This window comes from Mesoplodon bidens (genome assembly GCF_964165515.1).
Source record: "Mesoplodon bidens genome assembly, chromosome: 7".
Classification (NCBI taxonomy): domain Eukaryota; kingdom Metazoa; phylum Chordata; class Mammalia; order Artiodactyla; family Ziphiidae; genus Mesoplodon; species Mesoplodon bidens.
The window spans coordinates 4,747,811-4,761,516 of NC_138164.1; the positions used below are offsets into that span (position 1 = coordinate 4,747,811).

Here is a 13,706-nt window from a genome sequence, read left to right on the forward strand (position 1 = left end):
GATGAAGAGCTGAAGTTCACGGAGGCCCAGGGACTTGCGTGCGGTCACGCAGACACTAAGTGGTCAGATTCCACCGCTCCACACACGCCCTGGACCTCCAGGATTCGCTCGCTATCCTTGGGAGGCTCAGATGAGACCAGGGATGATGGCTCCATCTAAGACAGACAGACACAAGTGCCATCAAAGTGTAGCAAGAATGTCCTAAATCCTATCCTTCCCTTTCCCCTCACCACCCCCTTGTAGGATTGAAGCCCCCGTCTTGCTGTGGGAGGCGGGGTGGGGGGGAATGGAAATAATCAGACTTACAGAAAACCTTGAAGTGAGATTCTCTCTCCTCCTCCCAAAACTGCCCTCTGTCCTGGAAGTTTAATTACAGACATTCCATTCCGTTGTTGTCACCACTGTGACTCCAGCCCCTCGCTCCCCACCCCAGGCTTTCTCTGCCCTTACTCATCCTTTATCCCGAAGTCCACGAGATTAAAAAATAATCATCTGGGACTTCCCTGGTGGCGCAGTGGTTAAGAATCCGCCTGCCAATTCAGGGGACACGGGTTCGAGCCCTGGTCCGGGAAGATCCCACATGCCGTGGAGCAACTAAGCCCATGCGCCACGACTACTGAGTCTGTGCTCTAGAGCCCGCGAGCCACAACTACTGAGCCTGTGCGCCACAACTACTGAAGCCCACGCGCCTAGAACCCATGCTCCACAACAAGAGAAGCCACTGCAATGAGAAGCCTGCGCACCTCAACGAAGAGTAGCCCCCGCTCGTCGCAACTAGAGAAAGCCCACGCGCAGCAACAAAGACCCAACGCAGCCAAAAATAAATAAATAAAATTAATTAATTTATAAGAAAAAAAATCATCTGGCCACGAGCCACAACTAAGGAGCCCACCAGCTGCAACTAAGGAGCACCCCTGCCATAACCAAGACCTGGAGAAACCAAATAAATAAAATAAATAAATATTAAAAAAATAAAAAAATAATCATTTGGGAAGGGAAGGGATCTCAATAAGGCAAGAGAGCCAGGAGGAGAGCAGTGGCTGGGAAGGGTGAGAGGGTGGGGAGCCAGGGACCCCGAGGTGGGGCTCAGAGGTGCATTCCCTGCGAGACAGCCAACCCAAGGAATGTGAGGCCACAGCTCATGCTCTGTGGGCAAACTGCAGCCCGGCTTCCAGAGCTGGAGCTGGGGACCTGCACTGGAAGGTGCCTTCTCTAAGGCAGAATGCTCCTCAGTTATGAGGCAGGAAGGGTGAGAGGACGGCCAGGGTCTCTAGGTTGGGCCGTGGTACCTCTTGCGCTCTCTTCCCCTCATGCAGTAACTAGAGGTCCCAAGTTTGGCCCGTGCTGCTTGCAAGCCTCACCCTTTGTCCATTCCGCAGGGGCTGAGGCAAACCTGGCCCAGCAGGTTGGTGCTGGGGCGGAGCCCTGAGACTGACCTGACCCAGGGCAGTTGTTACCCAAAACAGCCAGAGTGCAACCATAAATCACGCCTCACCTGCTGTCTACATTCCCTTCCCCCAACGCAGGGGCTTGGGTCCTTCTGGGTGGGACTGGGAGGCGGAGCCTCTTAGCCAAGGCTTGGGGAGGATGAATTCAGACGATGGGAAAAAAGATGGCACACAGCAGAAGGTGGGGAGTTAGCAGGGAGTAACCAGTCTGGGACAATTGCCTAGAATAAACACTATTGTCTGCCACAGGCTTTTCTGTGCCAGCCAGGGCCTGCTGAGCTGACCGTGCTTAAAGGGCCAGTTGCCATGTTCACACGGGCAAGCTGAGATCAGTCCTGGAGGAGCTGACGGTCGCAGTGAAGCTGAGGGCGGGAGCTTGTGGCCGCAGGAAGAGTCAGGAGATGGGGAGGAAGTCACAAGGCAGAGCGTGGTCCCGGAGGAAGGCTAGGAGTCAGGCTTGGGGACAGATCGTTCTGACCCCAGGCTGGCTGTCTGGCATGGTCATCTCGGATTGTTCAGTTTAAAAGAATGAGACACGACCAGAAACCTGGCAGCCTCTCTAGATGTTTGGGGCTGGCCTTGCCATGTGCCCGCTGCTTTCCCATGCCCGGGAATTCACGCGCTGCTCCGTTTGCCCCCGTGATCCCTCCCAGTTTTCATCCTCCTCCCAACTGCTCTTCTTTTCTATCACAGGAAACTGGCATCCTTCTATTCTTATCTTCATTCCTCTGAAACCCAAACTGTGAAGACGAAAGATTTAACCATATTAAAATCCACACTTTACCCTCATTTTGCCCACAGTGATGTAATCCACCTCCTACTTCCTGAGGGAGGGTTTATGGCCTCCTTCTCCCTCTCCTTGAGTGTTGGGAAACTATTACCTGGATTCAAGACCCATTAACGAAGGTGCTGTGGTTACCTGGAAAGTGATCTGCAGGAAATAGCCATCCTGATCTGAATAGGGACTGGTCGGTCTTCTGGCAAACTGGTCCCACCTCATCCCCACCCCGCCCTGAGGATATTTTAATTCAGGACCGGTAACAAAGGATGTTCTCGAGCAAAGAGGTTTCCTGACCACAGTCAGTCAGGTGGGAGTTCATGTGGAGGAAGGAGGGGTGTTCTCTAAGGGAGAACTAAGGAGATCTATCTGTATTGTAAGAAAGAGTAAGGCAGAGAAAAAAGCACGACAGGAAGAACGGAAGAAAGAAAGAGAGAGGAAGGGAGGGAAGGAAGGAAAGAAGGGAGGGAGGGAGGGAAGAAGGAAAGGAAGAAAAGGAAGGGAGGAAGGAAAGAAAGAAAAAAAGAAAGAGAGGAAATGGGGAAGAATAAAGAGCAAACACAGAGTAATAAAGCAGGGGTAGCTGGGTGCCACACGATTCTAACTTGTCTGCCTTTTTTCAAGCTACAGCTTTCACCTGAGAGGTAATTACAGATGAACAGGAACTTCACAGGGCAGAAGAAAATCATGGGGGCAGGGCTTGGGGGGAGGGCATGGTCAAAACAGTGGGGTTATACTTCCTTTTACTTATTTCCAGCCAAAGAACAATCAGTAAAACCCTCGATGTTTCCTTTCAGGAAATATGTAGGACTTGCTCTGTTTCAGCTTCTTCTTTGCATCTCTTCATGGGAAAGGCAGCCTGAATTCATGTTCCTGTCTTCCTTGAAGGCAAGGGCCCACCTGCCTAGCCTAATACATCGCATACAAGCAATTAATGAACCTTTCTAACTTGAAGACTGCCTGGCTCGCTGAGCTCCTTTAATTTGGCTTCACAGTAGCCTCTGTTATGACATTCCCTGGCAAATGCTCTCAGACACCTTAGCCATGTCTAATCTGGAAGCTAGTGACAGAAAGAGTAGCAGGCTCCTCATTAAACCTCTTTGCAGTTTCCCACCTACCAGGGTAGGTACCACCAGCCCAGAGGCCAGCGCCAAGGCACCAAAAGCAACTTCAGAGTTTTTGCCTAAGTTCTGGCAGAAGCAGCTTCCCAAAGGACCTACGTGCTGGTTATCGTACTAAAGTTCTGCGCTAAAAGGAGGAAACTAAATATGGTGTCTGATGCCCCAAAAGGCTCTTGGAAAAGTTTTTGCTGCCAGAAATGGGTCTTTCCTTGAGGACAGTACTCAGCCAATCAGAGTTTTTTCTGATGATGTAATGCTCTGCCAACAAGTTTTATTGGTGGGCAAGCTCTTGGGTGTTTTGAGGGTGTAGGGTTTCCACTGCAGCTCAGGGAAAATCGTCTGTGGCTTCCTTTAAGGTTCTACAGAATTCCATTGTGCTTATATTTCCAACCAAGCTGAGTTTATATTTGGCACTTGTTAAAAATTTGGGAAATTGAGAAACTTTCCTTTTCCTATGATGTCAAAAGCTGCTGATTTCTCAGTGGTTGCTATTTCCCTGGACACACCTTCGGCAGAGGGCTTAGGAAGTTGCCCAGCAGAGAATCAGTATATGACAGTGGGTAGAAAATGATGTCACCACAAGTTAGGTTGTAGAAAGGCATCTTTTGGTTGGAGAGGACATTAGTGGGCAGGCTGTACGTGAATATATTCCCATCTGATGAAGTTGCAGGGATGCACGTGCCTCAAGTCCGCTCTGCGCAGAGATGCAGCACTAAAAATAGCTCAAAGCTCATTTCCCTCCTTTCCAGTGTGTTGTCCCCAGCTCTCCTAGACAGAGCCCCTGCTGTCTGCAAGCCTGGGCTGGAATTAGCACACCAGTGTCTATGCTGGAGGCTGACGCTCTACAGTTTACCTTGAGCAGCCGTGGAGTTCCTTGGTTACCTGCATCCAGGAGACTGGGAGCGCCCACCCTTAACCACAGGTTGAAAGAATGTCACCGACAGACTCACTGTCTCTGTTATTTCAGACAGCAGGCTGTTCCTGCCTCTACCACCTCTCCACGGGGTCCCAGCCTTTCCCCGGGGGTAATCGGCTCCACCCTCACCTCATCCGGGAGAGCTCAGAGGAGCTCCACCTTGCTTCACCCTCCCCACCCTTCAGTCAATTTCCTCTCCCAGCTTTTATCCTTGTCACCCCTCTTCCCAAATACGTGACACTTAATTACGATGTATCAAGCTGTGTTAGTGACTCATGAGTATGTTTATGTATCTCAGCTCTTCAAGCTTCTGTGTACTGACTATATTACTCCCCACGCCACCGCAACATAGTAGAAACAGTGCTGGGCTTGGACTTGAATGCCCTGGGAATAAAACCTGGGATGATAATACTTATATTATTATTATGTAGGGATTTGGTAAAATTAAATGAGATGATATATACTTAACACATCAGAGGAGCTTGGTAAATAATAGTTGAATCTGAATCCTAGAATGTAAACTCTATAGGAATTCTCCTTATATATATATATTTCCCCCAATGCCTAGTCTCTCTGAGGATAGAGACATTTAATAAATACCAGCTGGCATACCTTGATTTTTATCTTTATTTATTTATTTATGGTCAAGCCGCGCGGCCTGTGGGATTCCAGTTCCCCAAGCAGGGATCGAACCCAGGCCCTTGGCAGTGAAATCGTGGAGTCCTAACCACTGGACCACCAGGGAATTCCCATACCTTAATTTTTAGGATACCTTTTTGGATCAGTCATCCTCTGCAAATGGGTGATTTGGGGCATCAACAAATTACAATGACAATGAGTTAACACCATTTGATAATTAAGCATCTGTATCCAATGGTCCCCATAGTTTGGGAAGGGGAGAGTCAACTACTTTCGGTGTCGTATTCAGGACCAAGGCAAGCAACACTGCAGTAAGCACGTCGTGATGCACTTACTTGTCATGACAAAGGACCTTCCTCCAACCACTTCCTCCTACTCTTCTGATCCATTCTTACTTTCAGCTGACACTCAGCTAATTAATTCCTACGGAGGTGTTAAGAGATAAGGCATGACTGATAAGGCATTAGTTGATAAAGGCTTGAGAACCCAGCCTGACTTGTTTTGCTAGACCTCCTATCACACCTGCAAAGTGGCTTCTAAAACATGAAAACCTTCTGCAGTCTCAAAGGAAACATTTTACTCGGGGTCATAGCGGAGGGAGGGGCGGTGAGAGATGCTGATCATCCCTAAGGCCCGCCATGTTGTGGCAGCTCAGATGCGAAGGGAGGTTTTCTCAGCCAGGAATGGTAGGTGAGACCATGCCCCCTAACCTGTCCCTTGTGGCCCTCCCGGGCGTCCCTTACTTGCTGCCAGGAGGCCAAATCACACTGACTCAGTTTACTGGGCTTCTCTCAGCCTCGCAATCACCTCACTTCTCAGCAGCTTCTGGAAGGGTTACTTTCAGAAATCTGACCATTCCACACAAGCCCCGCCCACTGCTCTTACTCCTGGAGCCCCAGCCGGGGACACGTTTTCTGAAAGGCTGCCTGGTCTTGCACATGGTTCTCATTCACTTAGCAGGGTCCCTGCATGACCCTGGGGTGAGATGCCCTCGGCACCTTATTCGCATCACACTAATCCAAGATCTGTAAAATTGCTGGATGGGTAGATACCCACACGCACCTCATTTTTCGATTACATTGGGTCATTTAAACATTGCTTCTTTGATCCTCACTAGAACCATATAAGAATTTGGAATCTTTGATTCTTAATCCAGAGCTTTCCTTCCACACCGTGCTGTCCTGGGCACTCAAGCCCAGGCATTCATGCACAATGGATACATTCAGCTAAAGAAGTAAAAAAAAAAACAAAAAGCAAACAAACAAAAAAGCTAACTTTAAAAAAAAAAAAGGTTCTCTGTGTCTTAAAATATCTTTCAAGGAGATAAAACATGGGATTTTCACCCAAGGTATTCAATAAACCAATAGCAGTAGCTTGGTAAATAATGGTAACTCGGCCAGTCTAGGTGTTTCCTCCCACCCTACTTCTCTGTGTCAGTAACTGGTGCTACCTAGCCACATGGACGTTGTTGTTGGTTGAGTGGAAGAATCTATCTACAAGGTGAATAACCTCTTTACAAGGCTGTCTTGGAAAAGCTTTTCTGAATTGTTGGGCAAATTCTGTTAGTAGATATGCATCCAGCCTCACCAAACCTGTTTTGCCTCAGGTACTGACGCCTTCTATCCATGGGCCCTCCTCTACTCCATCCCGAAGCCAATGCAGACCAAGTCAGGCAGGAGAGAAGCTGCCTCATCTATAGATCTTTCTGTCCTACCCCTTTATCAGAAGTGAAGCCCTGGGCAACCATATACCCTCAAAGCTGCGGTCTCCCTTTCTCCTTTATTCTTGCCTACGATGACTATTTTCCTTACTTTCCGCATAGGTATTCCAGTTCTCCTTCTCGGGTGGCGCTTGTTGTGAAGCCCTGTCCCTTAGTAGGACCCCAGTCACAGTCTCTCTTGCTAGAACCTTTTGGGGAGCTGGACCTTCCTCTCACCATCCCCAGCTGCTTGCTGGGGTCCTGATCCCACCATTCAGATCACCTGGAGTCACTGCTGCCTTCCTGATGTCAGCCATCTATCCCCACTGTCTCCACAGCCTGCCCCAGTCTATGTCTGGAACGATGCCTGATTCAGCCTTCAGTTTTCCATGTAGCCCTGGTTCCTAATTTAGACTGTGGGCTCTTCTTGTAGGCCAGGGTACTGCTGAGTTGGTTTCTGTTGTCTGTCTTACCCATGTCCCTTTAAATCAAACTGATGACAAGTCACAACCTGCAGTTTCTTGAGAGTATGAACAGAATGGTAGGGCACATTTGAAGGGAGTTGCTCAAATTCCACTTCCATCCCCACCCCACATTCTTGGCTTTTTATTCTGACATTAATTCCCACCTTGGGCACTGCCCAGATCTGGCAGTCTTCCTAACTTTTTCCATCCTACTTGGACCAGCTCTCCTCCCCAGTTTCTAGCCAGCTCACGCTTCTGCCTGGTATTTCCATGGTCTATGGGGAGAGGTCCATGTTCTACCTCCTAGAAATCCTCATTCTTTCTCCTGGCCAGCCCTTTCCCGTCTCAGTCCTGTCTTCCCTCTCTCCACTCGGACTACGGTTGAGACTTAACTTTATGCATTAAAGAGCTAGGAGGGGGAAGAGGACACCTTTAGTCTTGGCCTCATCTTTTCCCAGTTTCCTCCCCCTTCCTCACAGTCAAGGCCATTGTTGACTATTTTAAAAACTGTAGCAAGCGCGCAACCATTTATTCTGTTGTGTGTGTACTTTTAAAAATCAGTTTTAAAGTCAATTATTTACTTGTCATTCTTTAAATTTTGGGTTTTGGATGAGAAAAACGTAATCACCGTATGTGTATGTGGCAGAGACAGTGCTCACTTAGTATACCCCATATACTCCCCCAATTTCCCAGCCTCCCTTGCAGGTAGGTAAGGGCTATGCGCAAGCTCTGACAGGTCAACTAGAAATGGAAATGTCTTCTCTACCTCTCCTTTCCCCTGCATTGACCTTGAGACCTGCAAGCTGAGATGGATCCCTGAGCCACACCTGATGGACAGATGTGCCCACTGACCCACACTGGATTTTACATGCATAAGATATCCACCTCTGGTGTGTTAAGGCACTGAGATTTTAGGGTTTTGTTTGTCATCACAGCATAACTTGACATCGCTCTGACTCATGCAAGTGTGGAGGTTTATTCCTGCCACCACCTAAGAATTGCCTTTATTTTTCGGCCGAGCAGCATGTGGGATCTTAGTTCCCCAACGAGGGATCGAATCCGTGTACCCTGCATTGGAAGGGTGGAGTCTTAACCACTGGACCACCAGGGAAGTCCCAAGAATTGCTTTTTAAACAACTTAAAATGTATATAAATCATATGTGTTGATCATGGAAAATTAGAAAATACAAATAAACAGAATAAAAGAGGATAAAAATCATCTATAATCCTACTAGCCAGAGATAAATACTGGTAACATTTTGGTGTCCGTAGTTCCTGTTTTTTCTTTTTTTTTTTTTTGACAGTGGTATGGATCTCATTTATTTAAAACACTATTTCTCACCTTTCTCAAATTGAAGACTGTGAAAAATAAAAGCAGTGCTTTACTGAGCTGTCTTTGATCTGGGAGCAGTGCCGGGGGCGTCCACACTCCCGACCCCTGTACCCTCAGCTCCTCCTGGCAGCGCCCAGTCCCACCTCACTTTACAAAACAGTCCTGAAGCTGAATCCCATAAAGCTATTGTACACGACATTTACATTAGAAAAAGAGAGTTGGGTGTGGGGAAGCCAGGTGTGCTGTTCCCTTTAAGTAAAGTTTGCTCCACAGTTGGGCCATCTTCGCTTCCTCAAGGCAAAACAGCAGATGAACCCAAAGGGGCACAAGACGACGGCCAGGAAGATGCCCAGGAAGGTGAAGGAGTCCTCCAGAGCCCCGACCCTGCAGACAGGGCAGCCTCCAACGACAACGATGGAACTGGCACGGTGCCGGCTGACATTTCGACTGTGGATGTTGCAGACCCTGGGGTGGTGGTGGGGTAACCCTGTGACGAGGCAGGGGGAGGGCGGCCGCGGGGAGGGCGCCGTAGCGGTGCGGGCCGCACGCTGAGTCGCCCTGTCCGGCCTCCAGGTGGTTGGCGGGCGGCCGCTCCTGCAGCAGGGGCTGTGGACCAGGGCGGGCGGCTCCCGCTCGCGCTCGGGCTCGGCTCCGGCTCGGACTCGCGGGGACGCCCAGACGCCCGGTGGCGGGGCTGGGCCCCCTGGAGGCGGGCGCCGCGGGCTTCCCCCGACGCGCCTCCCCACGCCTGGAATCTACTTTTTCACTTGACAAAATATCCTGCAGATTTCCCCAAAGCAATACATGGGATTTTAGAACACACTCTTTAATCATTGGGTAGCTTTGCATTATGGCTGTATCATAATTTACATACTGCTGGAGTCTTATCTTCCTCTGCCTAAACTGCTTTCAGTAACATTGCTGCTCCTTTTCCACGTATTTTATCCCTTACTTCCCTTCCCACTCACAGAATGACTCTTAATCATCTACATTTATAGAATGCAAATGAGACCTTCCAAAAATAACTAAAGTGGCCGTGAAACTCACAAGGTGATATTTTCGGATGGGGAAGGAAGAAGCAAAGTTATTTATCCTTTTGATTATTATTATTGTCATTATTATTCTTATTTGCTTGGGAAATCTTAGTTTTTATTCTCTGAGTAGTAACAAATGACTTGGAGGGGACAAAGGAGATGTCAGGACGGGTAGCAAGAGGAAGCCATTTAAGTTAGGGTTAGGTGTGGCTGCAAGAAAAAAAGCCACAACAAACTCAAAACTAACAGTAGCTGAAATGAGCAGAAGTTTATGTCACTCTTATATAAAAGTCTGGGGACTTCCCTGGCAGTGGGAAGACTTCACATTTCCACTGCAGGAGGCATGGGTTCGATCCCTGGTCAGGGAACTAAGATCCTGCATGCCGCGTGGTGTAGCCAGAAGGAAAAAAATTAAAATAAAAAAGGAAAAGTCGGGAGGTAGGCACTCCGATACAGTACTCCATGGAGTATCAAAACCCAGATTTCTTCTACTTGCTCTCCTAAACATTTTCTTCCCCTCCCGAATTCACCTCACAAGGTTCACATGGTTGCTTTAACTCTAGCCATTACATCGACATTCCATCCAGAGGGGAGGATATGAAAAAAAGGAGGAGAAAATGTCATTCTTTTCAAATGCACTGTTTTGGAAGTTGAACATATCATGTCTGCTTAGTCACTGGGCCACCTATGGATGTGTGAGAAGCTGGGAAATGTAGTCTTCATCCTCAGTGTTCCTGTGCCCAGATAAAAATCAAGAATGCTATTGGTGGGAATTCCCTGGTGGTCCAGTGGTTAGGATTCTGTGCTCTCACTGCCGAGGGCCCGGGTTCAATCCCTGGTCGGGGAGCTAAGATCCCACAAGCCGCACAGCATGTCCAAAAAAAAAAAAAGGGATGTTATTGCTATAGAAGAAGGAGAGAATGGATATTGGGGCACAATCAGATATCTCTGCCATGAGAACCACCAGATGATTAATAAATGTCAAAGTTTTTCTAAAGTAAATTAATTATACATAGTTAATTGAAAGTAACTATAAAACTAGTCCTTCGTAGAGGAGGATCAAACTCAAGGAAAATATCAATTACCTTAACAGTCAAATGTAATCAAACTCTGGCCATGAACAGATGGGCTAAGTAAATACACATTCAGTACTTTAATCCCTGCTGGATTTCTGAAATCAGCCAGCTCCCTCTGAACGAACATGTGTTAAAGGAAAGAACAACGGATATCCCTTGCGCATCTTCATTAGCACCTGGTTTCACCAGAATGGGGCTCTATAATCCATCAGGAGCTGAGAGCTGCAGATTCCATGGCACACCCAGATCTGATTCTCAAATCCCTTGGGTAAAGGAAGTGAGAGGAGTAGGCTATATGGAGAGAGGAAGAAAGCTGGTCGCCTTGACAACCCAGTGACTTTGCTCCTGCTGCTTCAACTGTCTAGAATCTCTTGTCCCTTCCCTACATGAAGAAATGCTGCTCTTCTTTCTCATCGTTTAAGGTACCATTCAAATATTTATTTGCTTCCCATGATGCTTGTTCCCTGACTCTTGAATTTTGGGATCCATTCAATCATCCTTTTGGCAAATACTGAGAAGTCTATCACATGCCAGGAGCGGTACTTGGCACCGGCTGGGGGGACTCACTAGTCAGTTAGACGAGTCTGTGCCTTCAAGCCACATATAACACCAATTAGGATGGCTAACCTAGCGCTCCCCCAGTGTGCTAGGCTAACTGTCTAAACAAAGGATGGAGAGCTTCTACAGAGCAGAAACCTGGTGTTTTAATTGACAAATACTTACAGAGAACTAAGTGCCAGCCACTGTTCTGGTCTGTGTGCATTAAGTATATTGATTCTTTCAAGTCATATAGCAATCCCATGAGTTATAGTCTCATTATTACCTTATTTCGCAGATAAGGAAACTGAAGCATAGAGAGGTTAAGTGTGCCCAAGGTCACACAGCTAGTAAGCAGTGAAGCTAAGATAAATGCACATTCAGTGCTTTACTGTGAGTCTGGCTCTAGTGTACATGCTTCACTAATATGCCATGTTTTATAATGATTCATGCTACCTGAATTCTTAGTATTTACTAGGATGCCTGGAACATAGTAGGTATTCAATAAACATATGTTGAATAGACATGAGCCAGCTGCTTGACATTGGGCAAGTTATCCTCTCTGAAACACAACTTCTACAAAGAAGAAATTGGACTGGGAGATCTCTAAGGTTCCTTGAAACTCTAAATTTGTTCCCTGTTCACATACTAGATAACTTAGGTCTGGCAGAGCTCTTGAGGGATCATCAGACGGAGTCCTAGAGTTAGTCTGATTTCATCTATAGCAGGCAGGTGGGAAATTCCTTTAGTTGACTGCGTTTTTCAGGATGTCCCACCTTTTTGAGTCTGAGGAGTAGACATTTATAGTTCTGTGAATGACATACTGTAGCAGGAGAAATAGGATATCTAAAAAGTTCCTTCATTGGGTGCAAAGGTAAAGCGCTTTCCTCTTGCATGGACAGTAGTTTTGTAACAGAGAATATTTTGGTCACCCTTCACTTCAATGGCAAGCGGCCTTGGATTATATTCTGAACTGCTATGGATTCGTAATAGAGGGAACACTGTAATGCTTCTCAGACCTCTAATCTTTGTAAATGTGGTTACAAACAATGCATTATCCCCACTAATAGACTGCTCTAAATTACTTTTTTTTTTTTTTTTTTGGCTGTATGTGGGCCTCTCACTGTTGTGGCCTCTCCCCTTGTGGAGCACAGGCTCCGGACGCCAGGCTCAGCGGCCATGGCTCACGGGCCCAGCCGCTCCACAGCATGTGGGATCTTCCCGAACCGGGGCACGAACCCGTGTCCCCTGCATCGGCAGGCGGACTCTCAACCACTGCGCCACCAGGGAAGCCCTAAATTACTTTTTCAGTTTACACATTGTGCCCCAAAGACCTAAGGGTACACTGCCAGACCTTTGACCAAAGACCAGCAAAATCCCCGTCCTCTGACCAAATGCCAGCTTCAGTCACTGTACTTTGGCTGGTCTTCTCCCCCCTGCAGTGTCAGCTGGCCTTCACATTACCCTTCCGCACTCAGCTCCTGCTGCCTGGGAATCACTGAATTGGCAGGACTGCCGACTCTGGTGAGTAATGGTCAGACAGGGGCAGTGCACTGGGCTAAGACTGACTGTATGGGAAAACATGGGTGGTCCTGAGCTTCCCTAAACCTCCATCAACAGTCATATTATTTTCTCTGTGGAGCAGGACCGCGTGCCCTTGCACTTGAGGATCTCATGTACCCCGACTGGTTTCAACTATTTGCTTGACTCTGAAAGCCTCTGACGTAACACTTTATCGTTTTGCTGAGGCAGGAATTGAACGCACGCCCTGTGAGATTGGTATAAAGTTCAGAGTGAGTCTCTTTGCCACTTAGTGAGTGTTAGTCAAACACCTAACAGCTGGGCATGGCTCCTCTTAGGCATCTAAGATTTGATCTCCATTAATTTTCCTGACAACCCAATGAGATTCTTCTTACTATTATCCCAATTTTATGCATGAGAGAATTATATGTTCTAGTGCTAATCATACACTTAAAAATTCTTGGAGGTCTAAGAGTGTCTCCTTCCCCCAGAGGGAGGAGAGGTAAGGGAAAACTGTGGGTGAAGGGGCGAGTTCCTAGCACACACCATTGTATGGAGGCTCTGCTCTTCATTGATGGGTGAATTTCTTCCCTTCATCCCCAGTCTCTATTTTTATTCCTTTCCTCCATGAATTCTTGTAAATAATGTAATGTTTTGTATATATGTGTTTTTAATTGACTTATGTGTCTAATTGTGCTTACATCTCATTTTCCTCCTTAATTTTTGAATTCAAGGGAATTCCTTAGTGGCCCAGTGGTTAGGACTCTGCGTTTCCACTGTAAGGGGCACGGGTTCAATTCCTGGTCAGGGAACTAAGATCCCGCATGCCACGCCACAGCCAAATGAAAAAACATTTTTTTTTAATTCAAAACTATGTTTTTAATATCCACCCATGTCACTAACTGTATATCTAGTTCAGTGCTTCAATCTGCAGCATGTTATTCCATAGGATACATTCTTAGCATTTTATGTATCCAGCCCCCTAGTTATGGACACTAGGGGAATTTTATATATATAAATCATATATATATCTCATACCTATATATGGAGAAGTGATGTGTCACAGCACATATGTAAACTGCACTTTACTAAGTACTGCCAGATGGCTTTCCAAGTGACTGTACCTGTTTATACTCCTAC

General features: G+C 47.1%; 1 pseudogene across 1 annotated transcript; it reads right to left on the bottom strand.

The window, feature by feature from the left end:
• Window positions 1–8,370: 8,370 nt before the first annotated feature.
• LOC308620125 (membrane protein BRI3-like) lies at window positions 8,371–9,247 on the bottom strand (annotated as a pseudogene). The gene has a single exon. The product of its transcript is annotated as a membrane protein BRI3-like (transcript).
• Between the last annotated feature and the right edge of the window lie 4,459 nt (window positions 9,248–13,706).